At 42.5% G+C, this 15449-nt stretch overlaps 1 protein-coding gene across 1 annotated transcript in view; it reads left to right on the top strand.

The window, feature by feature from the left end:
- The first annotated feature begins 3593 nt into the window (after positions 1-3593).
- Positions 3594-15449, top strand: part of TOGARAM2 (TOG array regulator of axonemal microtubules 2) — a 77673-nt gene continuing 65817 nt past the window's right edge. Inside the window, exon 1 of the mRNA XM_048512152.1 lies at positions 3594-3612. The gene's annotated coding sequence lies outside the window, so the exon portion shown is untranslated. The remainder of the gene's footprint in view (positions 3613-15449) is intronic.

Raw genomic sequence — 15449 nt, 5'->3', positions numbered from 1 at the left:
GATTGGTTCTGCACAACCATCTGCTCTAAGCCACAGTCATTTTAGCATATCCAGGAATGTTCTCTCCTTACTATGACCTGAGCATGCATTTTTTCCAGTTTATGTGGGGATAGTTAAAAATGGCCCATTACCCGCGACATATTTTGCTTTTGTTGGCCTCCTTCTAATTTCTTTTTTTTTCCATCTCAAAATCATCTTGTGCACTTTGGTCAGGTGGACGATGATATATTCCTACTGTTAAACTATACTTCACCCCTGGTATTGATATCCACAGTGCTTCTGTGTAGAGGAATCAGCTCCCCTGCATTGTCTATTTTATGTGACACTATGCTCTCTTTGATTAATAGAGGAGCCACCCCACCCCCCAATACGCCCTGTCCTATCCTTCCTGTAGAGCCTGTAACCTGGGATAACAGCATATCCCACTGGTTCCTCCTCCCTTTCATTCCACCATGTCTCTGTGTGATGCCCACTATATCAATGTCCTCCTTCAAAACTCTGTACTCCAGCTCCCCATTTTAGGTCGAGATGGCTTCTACTATTAGCATAGAGACACTTGTATACTTCTGTCTCTGTCCCTAACCTGGGATTTATGTGGATTTGCCCTCTAGCCTTTGTAGACACTATCACTTATCACATTGCTATGCTCCTAAACGGCTTGTATGTGGTTGATTTAGAAAAACCTCCCTCTCTGTCTGCATCCCCATGGACTCTCCTGTATTCCAGAACCGAAGTCACCTCAGCTCCTGTCGGCTTTCCCCCAAGGATCAGTTTAAAAGCTGTTCTGCCCACCTTTTTAAAGCGTTGAGAGCCAGCAGCCTGGTTCCTCTTTTGTGGATTAAAGATGAAGCCCGTCAACCTTTTGTACAGAGCCTGCCTTATCCCAAAAGGTTCCCCAGTTCCTGACAAAGCTGAAACCCTCTGCCTTTACACCACCTTCCCTCATCCACGCATGTTGGAGACCCTGTATCTCCGGCTTGCCCTAGCTCGCCCTAGCGGCGTGGTAAACAGGTAGCATTTCGGAGAATGCCACCTTGGGGGTCCTGGATTTTAACCTTTTCTCCTAGCAGCCTAAATTTAGGCTTCCAGGAACCTCCCCGGCTACATTCTTCCCAATGTCATTGGTACCAATGTGGACCACAACTGCTGACTCCACCCCAGCACTGTCACAACAGCCTATCTAGACGGCGAAGTGTGACATCCGGGCAACCTTCTCGCACTCAGGCAGGCAAGAGATCACCATGCGGTCATCACGCCTCTCACAAACTCCAACTCTCTATATTCCTAATGATCGAATCACCCACTACAAGGAGGCTTCCCCACCTCCTCGAGGGTTATCCTCAGTGCGCAGGAGGATATCTGACCACCAGCTAAGGAAGGGGTCCCCATCTAAGGGAGCATCTTTCCACCACCTCAGACTGGCACCCTTCGTCACCCAGACTCTCATTCTCCATGACATCTGAAGAGATGTCACCTTGGGAGTGGGACCCGGCTGCTTCTAGGTCCCTGAAAGCCTCAAGTTCTGTTGCCCTCTCTGCCTCTCTCAGCTTCGCCAGGTCTCAAGCCACCTTGGCTTCAAGAGAACGCACACGTTCCTTTGCGAGGTGCCAGGAGCTCATTGCAGCGAGGGCACACCCATGACTTCTGCCCTAGTGGCAGATAGTCATACATGTGACACTCAGTGCAAAACACTGGAAAGCCCCCATCCCCCTGCTGGCTTCCTGCCTTCATATCTAATTTTGTTTAGATATTCAAATATTGATTTTAATTAGTGCCCCCCGTTAAGGTTTCTATACCTTTTACTATCCCTTAAAATATGTTCTTATTTAGTAAAACACCTGCGCGCGCCGTTAGGCTACTATCCCTTAAAATATGTTCTTATTTAGTAAAACACCTGCGCGCGCCGTTAGGCTACTATCCCTTAAAATATGTTCTTATTTAGTAAAACACCTGCGCGCGCCGTTAGGCGCGTGCCGCTGGTTCCAGAGACTAACTGAAAAGATTTAAAAATGTGAGAAGCCCCACCCCTTCAGCACTAACTGAAAAGATTTACAAATGTGAGAAGCCCCACCCCTTCAGCAGCCTCTCCCAATCAGCAGCCCTAGGACACTGTTTAAAAGATGTGGCTTTGAGAAAAGCCCTCTGTAAAGAAAAATCAGAGCTCCTCAGCCCTTTCTGGCCCACTTCTCAGCTCTTTCTGGCCCACTGCTGTTCTCCACTGCTCCTCTTCTCTGCTGGTTCCAGAGACTAACTGAAAAGATTTAAAATGTGAGAAGCCCCACCCCCTTCAGCACTAACTGAAAAGATTTTACAAATGTGAGAAGCTCCCACCCCTTCCGCAACCTCGCCCAATCAGAAGCCCTAGGACACTGTTTAAAAGATGTGGCTTTGAAAGAAAAGCCCTCTGTAAAGAAAAATCAGAGCTCCTCAGCCCTTTCTGGCCCACTTCTCAGCCCTTTCTGGCCCACTGCTGTTCTCCACTGCTCCTCTTCTCTGCTGGTTCCAGAGACTAACTGAAAAGATTTAAAAATGTGAGAAGCCCCACCCCTTCAGCACTAACTGAAAAGATTTACAAATGTGAGAAGCCCCACCCCTTCAGCAGCCTCTCCCAATCAGAAGCCCTAGGACACTGTTTAAAAGATGTGGCTTTGAGAAAAGCCCTCTGTAAAGAAAAATCAGAGCTCCTCAGCCCTTTCTGGCCCACTTCTCAGCCCTTTCTGGCCCACTGCTGTTCTCCACTGCTCCTCTTCTCTGCTGGTTCCAGAGACTAACTGGAATCCCAGCAGATCTCCAGGTCCCACATGGAGGTTGGCAACCCATTAGACAAATTCATGATGAAGAGGACTATCAATAGTTGTTACACATGGTAGTTAAATGGAGCCTCCATGTTCAAAGGTTTACTATTCTTCTGGATGCCGACTGCTGGAGACAATTAACAAGAAGGACCTCCATTGCCCCTTTTCTTGAGAACATCTGCCCAGGACATTACTGGAAATAACATGCTGGACTAGCTTGGCCTTTGGTCTGATCTGGCAGGGCTCTTCTTTCATTGTGACTTACTTTCCCCAGAGCTGCACAGTTAAAGGGCTATCTCATGTGTTGCTGTGCCTTTGTTTTCTTTAGGGGGAAATTCATCTAATATCATGCCAGAAACAGCAGAAGGTAAATGCATCCCATGTGTTCTCCCCCACTCCCCATTGTCAAAAGGCAGCTGGTGTTGCTTTGGACTTTGTGCAGGTGACCCTGGGTTGGCAATCTCTTTAGCACACAGGCTTAGGGAACTGTGCTGGCTTTCTTTTCCTTTGGAATCTCATACACTGGCAGGTTGCCTGGTCTCCTTTGACACCCAGGTCCCACAGATCAATTTGCATCCCAATGCCTAAAAAAAGGAGCCAATCAGATGTGTCTTATCTAATACATTAATTAATCTTCTTATGCGCTAGCAAGCTCAATTCCTTAGCAAATGGTGACAGACTTGTGCACCTGGCAAAAACTGCAAGGGGACTCAAAACAGTGAAGAATGTTTTGGGGGTTGCATCATACCCATCTCTGTCTTCTGTGGAAGGGCCCAAGTCCTAAATGTGTGTTTGGAATGTCTGAACAAGGATGGAGGTAAGTTCCTTTTTATCTGTCCTGGCAAAGAAAGTGTGCTTCTTGTTTTGTGTTCTTGCTTCGAACAATTGGGAACTGACACCAAATAAGCTTTATTTACTGCTCTGAACAGTGCTGCTTCTAAGCAGACTCTTTGAATTGTGCAGTAGTAAACAGCAGGCCAAGCAAAGTGCTCTTGAATGCACCCCAAATGCCTTGCTATGAGCTGCATGGATACTTGGGAATAAAAAAATTCTCTCGGTGTTAAATTCCTTGCCTCCTTGTGCCAGGCATGGATGGGAGTCACAGTTCAGATCAGAAGCAACTTGGCTTGGGTTTCACTTTAAATCCTCTGCAGCAAGAAAACTGTGTGTTTTGTGACCTTTTCTTTTGCAAATTAGGCAAATACATACACATTTCCTTTGGCTGCAGTTCCTTTTTTATTGCTTTACATGGGGAAAAATGAACCAAGTTAGTTCCATCCTCTGCCCATGAGAAATCCTACTGACCCGTCTTCCTAAGGCTCCAGAGATTTCATCTCTTGAGTGCTAATTCTTGTCAAGCAGGACTTGGGAGAGGTGACATATAAATAATCTAAATAAAAAGCATTAGAAACTTTTTTAAAAAAATTAAAGAGTTTGCTGTATTCAAAGGCCACTACAAAATTGACTGCTTTTGAACTTATAGAAAATTGAAGGATCTAGTTAAAGCTGTTTCTCCTTTTAGGACTCAAAGCAGTTTACTTTCCCATGGAGACAGCCCTGCAAATGGATGTGTCATCCTCTGCAGACTTTCATTTCACATGGATGGGATTGCATAAAGCCACAATTGTACAACAGTCTACATCAGAGATCTCTAAGCTTGGGATTCTGAAACAGGGTGGTAGGCGTGTCCACAAAATAGCCTTCCATGGAGGCAAACACATACAAGCAGAGGAAGCCCAGATTCCAGAGACAAGAGGAGTAATTAATATATATATACATATATATACTAGGAAAGAGAAGAGAGATAATAAAACCAACACTGGTGACTGCTGATGCTAAAGCAACATTATTTTAATCTGCAGATCTCCTAATAGCCAGTGAGAAGCCAATCAGATCTTCTATCAGATCTCCTATAAACAATGAGAAGCCCTGCTGAGCAGGAGCCTGACCTGGCAACTCTCACTTTCTAAAAAACACTTGGTAGGCTCCAAGAAACACTGGAACCCTGGTCTACTTGTACACATCCAAAGATACCTTGTGCCTAATCTGAACTGGTTTGGTATGAAACATACGACACACAGGGCCCTGTGCAAATGGTACCTGAACATATGAAGGCTTGCAGTGGTGTCAGTAGGTGCAGTCCTGGTTCTCTCTGACCCATGCATTCATTTCAGCACCAAGTAATTGGTTTCATTGCTGTCATTTTTACTAGCACCAAAGAACCAAATGGGTTCCATTACTTTATGCCTTTATTTGGCACATGGACTGAATTTGCATTGAAACTATGAGTGATTCTACCCATAGAATGTTTGCTGTGGGTCATGCCCTGCCTGCAAACTGGTTGTTGTGATGTCCTTTAATATTTCAGGACCTGAATATAGAATTCCATTCTAGTCTTCTCTCAGTACTGTTGTTTGTCTATTCTTCCTGCATACAAATAATGTTAATTAGTACCAACTTTGCTCTCCTATGCAGACTGACTTGCTTGTGCTCTGGGGGGAAAAATGGACTTTCCCCCACCAGCTTTTGGGTCATGACCCACTGGGGCAATGAGATTATTTTCCCAACTACTGCAGCTGATTAAGTTTTGACAATTTAGCCAAGTTAAGAAATAGGATGTGGATAAGTCTGAAACACTGCAACGTTTTCTCCTTCAGAACATAAGGAAGGTGTTTGTTTATTTCCAGGGGGAAAGGTGCATTTGAAATGTAGACTTGGCCTTTATGACTGCAATAATTTGTAAGGAGACTTGCATCGCAATATGGCACACACGTCCTTTGGGAGGGCAGCAGGACAAATGTTGACTGGATTCTGGAAGGGAGTGCGGGAACCGTTAGGATAAAATTACTAAGGTTGGACTTTCCACCAGCTTGGTGTAGTCATTAAAGAGTTGGACTATGATAGGGGTCCCCAAGCTTTTTGAGCACGTGGACCCCTTTGGAATACTGACGCAGTGTAGTGTGGCTGCTCTTGCAGGAGGTGGGGCCAGACACAAAATGGCTGCTGCAGCTTCCTTTCAGTGACACAGTGAAAGTGCTGTGATGGCATCTGATACCAAAGCAATTCTTTAAAAATCTGCACAGTCAATCAACCCTCTAATGGGAAATCAAGTTTTGCAGGACAAAAGCCCTACCTGGTCTCACCCACTTTCTAAAAAATACTTGACAGGCACCAGGACACCATGTTAGGAACCTCTGCACTAGAATGTGGGAGACCCGTTTTCAAGCCACCAGTTGGGTTGCCAACTCTGGTTGGGAAATTCCTGAATATTTGGAATTGGAACCTGGAGAGGAAGGGAGCTGAGCAGGAATATGATGCCATTCCCAAAGCTGACAATTTTCTCCAGAGGAACTGATCTCTGTGGTTTGGAAATCATTTGTAATTCTCGGGGAGCTCCATCTGCCATCTAAAGACTAGGCCAGCAGTTAACTGTGGCATATTCTGCTCTAATTCTGTGTCTCATTGGTTCTAGCAAATCTATGAGTATTTGAACACTTCATTTGAAGTGTTTGAACACAGAGTATTTGAACACCGTCTCACCCCATATGTCTTAGGTCTCTGAGATCTGCAGAGGCCAACTTACTGATGGTCCCCGGCCCCTCCATGATGCAGCTGGCCTCTACCCGGGCCAGGGCTTTTATGGCCCTGGCCTTTGCCTGGTGGAATACGCTTCCATCAGCTGTGCGGGCCCTGAGGGATCTCAGTGAATTTCACAGGGCCTGTAAAACTGAATTGTTCCACTGGGCCTCTAGGGTGGCTGGCAGTGGATTTCCCCCCTTGGATGCTCCCAAATTGTGTGCCTTGCCACCATCGGAATTGCCGATATAATATCTATTCGATACTGTCTGTCCCTCCCGGCCTTGGGATCGGGCGCTACCATCATCACCACTATTTTTATTGGATGTAATGTTGCTATGTTCTACAGGGTTCTCAGTTTTGAATTTTAATTAATTTATTGTGCATTATTGTTTTAGTTGTTTTGTTGTACACCACCCAGAGCCCTTTGGGGGTGGGCGGTTCATTAAATAATAATAATAATAATAATAATAATAATAATAATAATAATAATAATAATAATAATAATAATAATAATAATAATAATAATAATATTCTACGCAAATACCTCTAATATCCTAGGTCCTTGGGAAGGACTCGATATTCAGAGATGAATTCCAGACACTTGTGCTGTGTTGTTATGTGTATAATAATAATAATAATAATAATAATAATAATAATAATAATAATAATAATAATAATAATAATAATAATAATAATAATAATAATAATAATAATAATAATAATAATAATAATAGATCCATTTTTGGTAGCCACGCTTTTGGGGTTCCGATTTATGGTAGCAGTTCATGACAGTTCGATTCTCTGACATTGAAAATTTCTGCCGCTTTGGTAGTTGTTTTGACAACTCTGCCCCTTGAGTGTCAGTCACAAGACCACGCGATTCAGTTGCAAAAAGGCAAATGGTTGAAAAATCAGTGAAAGTTTATTACCAGAGCTCTTACAACTAGATCTAGTTGGGTCCAGGACCAATTTTGCAAGCGATACATTCATTTTTATAATGATACGTCAACAAGCAGCATTGAATTAATGATTGGCTAATTAGTATTTCACCTCCTCTTTCTTCCTGTCTATGTCTTGTCTAAATTTGGGTGCTTTCCGGTATACGTGGTTGGCTCTAGCTATACATGTCACAAATAACCATGAAGCAAAGTTCTCTGGGGAGGGGGTCAGGAGGAGAAGAGAGCAGGTGGCTTTTCTGAGAATCACAAGAACACAACATTAAAGAGTATTTCTAAGAGAAACCTCGTGGTTTTGACACCTCTAGTACAGGATATAGATAAGCTTGGTCTCTGCAAGGCAAGAAGTTTGCGGTCAGGGCATCTTAGCATGTTTGCAAAAAGAATGCTTTTCAGAAAATAAAATGCTTTTCAAAGTTTTTCTCTGTAGGTTTCGGCTTAGCAGAGAGGCCTTTCAAAAAATCACAATTTTGGGGTTCACCTTACAGTTTTGCTTCCAGTTGCCCTGCAGGCCCATGCCCTGGTTGCTCAGCAATGGGTCCTGGTTCCTGTAGCCCACTTGTCAACGGATGCCCAGGTTCACCAGCACCCGCCGCGGTCCTTATTGTTGATGTTGCAATTCCTGGTGACAGCATGATTGATGAGAAGCAACTGGAAAAACTTACACGATATGAGGATTTAAGGATTGAACTACAAAGACTCTGGCACAAACCAGTACAGGTGGTCCCAGTGGTGATCGGCACACTGGGTGCAGTGCCTAAAGATCTTGAATGGCACTTAAAAACAATTGGCGCTGACAAAATCACCATATGTCAGCTGCAAAAGGCCACCCTACTCGGCTCTGCACGCATTATTCGTCGATACATCACACAGTCCTAGATGCTTGGGAAGTGTCCGACGTGTGATGTAATACAAAATCCAGCATATTGATCTTGTTTGCTGTGTATAACTGTATAATAATAATAGATCCACATCATAAATAAGGTGAAATACATTTCCATAACTTATTTAATTATTTTTCCCTCATGATAATGCAGTTGCTTGTAGCTTGAGTCAGCCAGGACCCGTGGATGGCTAGACTTTAGCAAAGTTTGTCTTTCTCTCTCATCCAGGCTTGGGTGTAGGGTTGTAAACCTGCAGGTGAGGTCTTGGAATTTCCTGGAATCACCATAGATATCCAGACCACAGAGATCAGAAGGTTTCTCTAGTGTAAGGAAGTATGAGGAAGAGACACTGAAGATAAAGAAGGGCACCTTAAGTTGAGGGAAGGCTTCAAACTTTGCTTAGTGGAGCAGCAGGGGACAGACTATTAGCCTATATCAAGAAAATGCTTGTTTACCTGCACATATAGAAATGATGTAGATGCCAACATGAGTCAAAGTTTCAGCTATGGTTCCATTCTCATATGTCCCTGCTGGGATATTCTCACAACCCTAGTTTACCATTGGAGAAAGAATGAATGTTGAGATGCCTGGTCCATAGTGTGCTAGCTACGCCTTCTGTCTCTCAGCCTTAGGATTTTTGGTGCACCTTTGCTATACTAACCTATTTTTATGAGGGAGCTGAAGTAAAATGAAAAAACAAACAAACACAAGACTCTGTGTCATGTTGTAGCTAACTGTTCATGCATAGAACCACACAGAATGTATGACTTTAGAGTATGTGTGTGAAATAAAGAAGTAATGCAGGGAAATTCAGCATTCTGATTAAATGATGAAGTCACCATACGTAAAAATAATTTAAGATGGATCTGGAAAAAAACCTACAAAATTAGTATGTATTAACTTACCTAGTATTGCTTTTCATGGTTTGAAAGAAGTGTTATGGCTAAGGAATCAGTCATCCTTTCTGTGTAATTCTTCAGTGTATTGTTCCCACTTGTTCTTTATTTTGTCCTGTTCAGTAAATGTATTTCCATGTTGATGTTTCAGCATGCCTACTCATGCTTTAAATTTCCCTTTGATTTTTTATTTTATTTTGTGGAATAGATCTCTTGTTCTTTTTTTGTATTTTGGGTTAATACAATACTGGCAGGAACACTTGGGGCAAATACAGTAATAAGTGCTTTCTCTTCACAGGGTGGATAGTTCAGGGCTGAAGATGGGAATGCTCTCCAATGCAAGGGTATTTTTGGGTCAGTCTGATAATAATTGTTCATATGTTTGTGGTATGGCAATACAGCAATTTGAGTTTGAGAAAGAGAGAGAAGCGGACTGAGGCAGGTTTCAGTTGGCTGGAAGGTGAAGCATTTTTTGGTGCAGGCTTTTCCTTTGGGAATCTGAAGTGAGATAGCAAATCCGTTGTCTCCATTTTGACTCTCTTTGTAAGACAGTGGAACAAGCCACAGACTTCCTGATGTTTTCAACGCTTTCACTCATCCAAAGGAAAAACAGCCCTGGCATCACTCCCCCTGGACCCTCATCACTGGAGGAAGTGGAGTGAATGTAATCACAAGGATGTGTCTGCCCTCACAGACGTAGATGAAAGGTAATCTTGCTATTTGTGGTTCTGAAGAAATGAGAAGTATTAAGGGGGTAATAATAGGCAAGCATCCTTAAAGGTATCCTCATTTACCCACTGGTGGTTCCCATCTCACAGTGTTGTTTTGAGGAGGTGACATAAGTACTTTGTGTTGTCAGCTGTGCTACAGAATGAGTAATCCCTGCCTGAAGACAAGCACAAATTAGGGAAGATTCTGTAAAAGAGGTTTTATCTTTTCTGTAAATAAAGGTGAAGTTTTTCTTCCCTTTCAAACACATTGGACAATTCAAAGCATCCCTGCTGTATTGGGGGTGTTGTTCAATTGGTGCGTGCGCACACAGTCCTCTCAACTGTTTCTTTAGGCTTGTGCCTTTTCAAGAGTTTAGGAGCTCTCTCAAGGTCATTCGGATGCTTGCCATAAAACTCTCAGGGAGACGCCTACCAGAAAAAACCTCTTCCTCACACCTGTATCTTAAGATTTCTTTGGAGAAGTGGTTGCTATGCAGCCTTGTTTGTTCACGGTATGTGACACTGTTTGCCTGCTCTGTATGTATAACCTGCTAAGTGTGAGCTTGTTAGCCTAGGGCAGCAGGAGGTTGCCTTATGGATATCCATGGCTTTCACAAAACAGCCATCTGGATCTAAAGGAAGGCAAAATACACTAAAGAGGAAGACGTAAAATTTTTGGCTTTCCAAGAGATGGAAGGTTTGACAGCTGGGGTATCAGATTCCTGAACTGAAGGAATGTTCTAAGCTCTGTTTGCTAGCAGGTGAGTGACTAGAACAGATCTCTCTTCTAGCTGCTGTCTGAAGATTTGATTCTCACTGATACGGCTGTTTGTTTACTCTGAAGGAGATCCTCTAGCTGAGAATCACAGCATGCTATGCAATTACTATGTAATTTCACAGCTCATCTTAGAATTAGTTATATACCAGTGTATTTCTCCCTAGAACTGAGAATTCATAAAAATGATTCACAGAGCAGCAGGAAATCCCCTAAATGAATATAATTCCCCAAGAAGTATTAATGTAGGGATGCCTATTAACCAGCTCTCAAACAACTGCAAATGGGCCATAGACATGAACTCTTACGCAAGAGATCTTTTTTGAGGTGATAGTTCTCTTCCTGCTTGACTTTCAAATGTGAGGGAGAAAATTTTGAGATGATGGTGTTATTTGAACGGTTTCTCTCTTTTCTTTTAACATTAAAGACAGAATATGGAGGCAGGAGAAGTATATTTTCCCCAAGAAAAATGAGGGATATTAACAACAAAATAACTCAACATGCAGTGATTGGAGCATTTGCTGCAAGAAAGAAGGGGCTATCATTGCCATTTTACAACCCAAAGCATGTGGACTCTGAATAAATTTAAATTATGTCACTGTGGATGAACCTGGTCCTGAAGGAGTCACATGAGGGGTGGTAGCTGCATTTGTAATGTACTCTGCTTTCATATTCTGTGTATATCATATGCTCTGAATGAAAACATGTGTGGTGCTCAACCAATAACCTCCACAATTTTGAAAGAAGTATATGTTGGTGACAGGTGCTATTTGAAATTCCAGACACTGACTGGCCCATCGCAGCAAGCCTTCCTCAGATGGTACCTAAACTTATTCCTCTTAATGAATGCCTGCTTTCTTGAGTCTCAGAAGAAACCTCTACTAGGACAGCAGGGAGGTCTTTCACTGCTTTAGCAGGTATGCTGAGAGTGAAGAACCCATTAGCAGATTCCACTGCATTTTTTTTTTGGAAAAGCAAGGAAATGTTCTTTGCACAGAGAAACACTTTGCACATAGTCAACGGTACTGTATTTAAAAGTCTTCTATTGAAAACATTTTGCTAATCTAGAAAAAAACCTCTGTACTTGCTCAAAATATTCAGCTCAAGATGCCAGAAATCTTATAAATATTAATTAGTCATCTGTATTCTGAGCAGAATATCCACTTCATTTCCATTGGTCAGTAATGATGGTTCAGTGTCCTTTTCAGAGTTAAATTTTTAATGCTCGTAGCTCACATACCACAGGGACAGTGCCTTCTATACGACTGACATGTTGCGTGAAATAGACCACGCACCTATTTTTTCTGCTGCACTACAAGGAATTTCCTACTACACCTAGGTGACAAACTGTAATTACCAGCCAAAAATACATTCAAAGCAGCAAGTGTTCAGTTTAATAGTGTGAACATATTTTGAAAGTGCAATAAAGTGCAACCACTAATAGAGTTGACATTTAAAGTTTGAAGCCCAGATGTGGCAGGTTTTGCCTGTGTACTTAGCTGTGTTCCGCTACCCCCCCCTTTTGTATATACATTACAAAGATTGCCTTTATTTTGAGGGTACATGATCATGAGTACTAAAGCTGCTTGGTATGCCCATTGGCCTTTTCACACAAAATGGGAGTTGTGCATAGCACACTCTACTGATAAGAGAGAGAGGAGTAACGGAAATGTAATAACTGAAAAGGGCTCATGAACCAAATAATGGGGTGTTGTTGGCTCTCTTCTTCCTTGGGTTTGCAAGAAATAGGAAGCACTAATTTTAACCTCTCTGTAGAACAAAAAGCTTTCTGTTGTGCTTTCTTCTTCCCTTGGATGAAAATAGAGGCTGTTCCTTGATTCCAATCAGTAACTGTTCAACCATCCCTAGCAAATGCTTCAGAATTTTTCCAGAATGGTGCCCATGACTACTCAAGCAGTAACTGTGCAGCTGTCAAGGATAAATGGTTTTTAGGTGCCTGTATATTTTAAATTGTGGTTTTAAATGTTTGCTGTTGATAGAAATTCCAGATCCAAAGCTTTTCTAGACAGTTGGGTCTTAGCCATAAATGTGTGGTGCAGCATATTGAGAATAAAGTTTCCAGAGCTTAGCCAGGCAATATTTTGATCCTGTGCATTTCAGCATGAGCAACAAAATGGAGAGGGAAAATGTTGCAGTTAATTTGAATGATGGGATCTTGCTCTGCCAGCACTGCAGCCACTCTGGAACAGAGATACCAAATCCCCAGGCATGAACACTGTGGAGGAGCTAGGCTGCACAAATCTGGTTTTGTTTCTGTCTGGCAAATGATAGGGTCTCAAAGGAACATCATCAAAAACAGAGTCACCAGCAGCAAGGTATGCTCAGAATTGGCTCCTCCTCCATTTGGAAATTCCTGAGAATGTTTGCAGAGATGCCTTCTTCCCGTCATTGGCAAAGCAAGTTTAAAGACTCCCAGACTCCCAGCTCCTCTAAGGGATACGAGGCAGGCACTCCCTCAGCTCATTATTAGAGATGTTTGCTGGTTACTCTCTTCCCTCTCTAGGGAGAATTCTGTGCTTGGTGTTACTCTGTGAGACTTTTGTCTTTGCTCTGAGGGAAGGAAACTGTTCTGAAAGGGCCAGGAGATGCAAAACGTCCTTAATACTTGCAAGACCCTTTCCTTGTCAAGTATTAACAGTCCACAAAAGGTATGTAAACGATCTCCTCTGTTTCAGTGGAATATGGGAAATTAAACTACAGTTTCAGTGGGAAATTAAACTACAGAATATGTGAATAATTTGAAGTTGACAGCTGTTTACTGACCCCTATTCCTGTGTGACTTTAACAGTATACAAGTTTTGACACATTAACTCTTATGCCATGGTGAATTAAGGGAACCGCTATGTACAGAGGCAGCCAGCATTTAAATACTTGGGCTGGAAGACAGCTTTGACTTCAACATCATTTGTTGTGCCTCCAGGGCAACCAATTGGCCCAGTATGATAGAAGTTGCTAGTCTAGAGGGACCACTAGTCTAATTCAGAATGTTCTTATGCCAGATGATGATTCTTTTCTCCATCCTATGAAAAGCTTCACTAGTAGATTTCTGTAGACTGAACTGCTGTTAAATAAACATGAACAGGTCAGCCACACCCATCCCCACTTTGCGCCAATCCACTAGCAATTCTAGAGGAATTTCTTTTGGTTTAGAGATCTTTGTGAAATCCAGAAGTGGAATCTTTGCAGTGTGGTTTGCAATTTTCCCTTGATTTTTCTTTCTTCCATCATGACCTAATGGTCACCAGACACCTTCTGCAAGGTTCTAAGGCCTTGCACACATGGTACAACAGAGACCTTCATTCATGCTGCTATCAGAACAACATGTATTGTTCTGTGTTCTTGGGTTTTAATTTAGCTATAGTTCAGAACTGATATCTTGAAAGTGAAGGTGGGTTGGAGGTCATAGGTCAGTGTTGGGGCATTTCTTTTATATGCAGAACATATCCTGAATCTCCAGTTAAAAGTTTCAGATAAGAGGTGATGAAGGACCTTTCTGGTAGCTTAGAAAGTGGTTGCCTGTCACAGTAGACAATACACATGAATTACACATGAAGATGCATTCTACTGAGACCAATCATAGGTCTTTCAAGATAGTGGTGTTTACTCTGACTGGCAGCATCTCTCCAAGGTCTTGGCTAGAAGTTCTTCACATTCCCTATATTGTGATTGTTTTAACTGGAGATGCTGGGGACTGAATCCAGAACAACATGCAAAGGAAATGATCTAGTACTGAGTCATGACCTCTTCTGAAACTCAGTAGAAGGCAACTTCTTGAGTTTCTTTGAAATGCTAAGAATTTGTACAACCCTTATCCTTAATTCTATCAATTCAGCTCATACTCCATCACTCAACATTTCAACTCAACCTTCAAAAATCTCCCCCTGCAAGTTCTTTCTATCCACCAATGTTCAACTGACATTCTTCCGTCCTCCCTGATGGTGTTTGGGTTAAATCATATATGTTTTTCATCTCGTTTGGAGGTTAATGTGTGAGCAGACAATGAAAGAGATGTTTGTTCTTATCCAACTTATTCACACATGTGGGCCATTAGTTGAAGTTCCAGTGGTAAATGTCTTGAGCATATATATGTGAACTGGACTTTAATGACTAACCACTGAACGTATGAATAGTCATAAAAATATATTTGATGCAACAGGGCTTTTATACCTATATTCCCAACCCGGTAACACTGCAAATGAAATTAGGGGCACTATTGGGAACTTCTAATCTCTCTGCTACTTTGTGTATCTGAGCAAACGTGTTTGCCTGATGTGTGTTGCGACCATGGTTTCTTCGAATAACCTCCACACTCGTGAAAATGGCTGCATATTAGTGCTGTAAGGCCACTCACTGTCTACTCTTAGAGTTGTGGGCCTACCTGGCAAGCCACAGCCTATTATTCCTGGGAGCTTCTTGGGAATTTTCCAGTCAGCACGTTTGGCACTTCTTTTTCAGCCTTGGTGGTATATGACAATAACCTGGGATGTGGACGTTGTTGCAATTACCCTTCGGTCTGGATTAGGAGTAGGGAGCACTGTGTTTTGGTGGTTCTGCTCTTGCTTGACCACTTTTAAGTGCCAGGTCCTACTTTTAACCTAGACTTGCCATGCATGGTTCTAAAATGAGTGGGCGGGGGGAGTGAAGTGAGAGGCCAGTAATATAATGGTATAAAGTTGATACTTTCACCCCTGGCCTTTACCCACTTCTAAAGCACATAGAGTGAAAAAACAGATCTCAGTACCCGAGCTGGGGTTTTGGGATAACTGAGCCCCCTCTCTCTAATTACACATTGATGAAGGTCTTACATTGTGTTCATTTACTATGCAATAGCTT

This window comes from Sphaerodactylus townsendi, linkage group LG01 (genome assembly GCF_021028975.2).
Source record: "Sphaerodactylus townsendi isolate TG3544 linkage group LG01, MPM_Stown_v2.3, whole genome shotgun sequence".
In the NCBI taxonomy this organism is placed as follows: domain Eukaryota; kingdom Metazoa; phylum Chordata; class Lepidosauria; order Squamata; family Sphaerodactylidae; genus Sphaerodactylus; species Sphaerodactylus townsendi.
The sequence above is the reverse complement of the archived record's forward strand: the minus strand, read 5'-3'. Positions and strand labels throughout refer to the sequence as shown.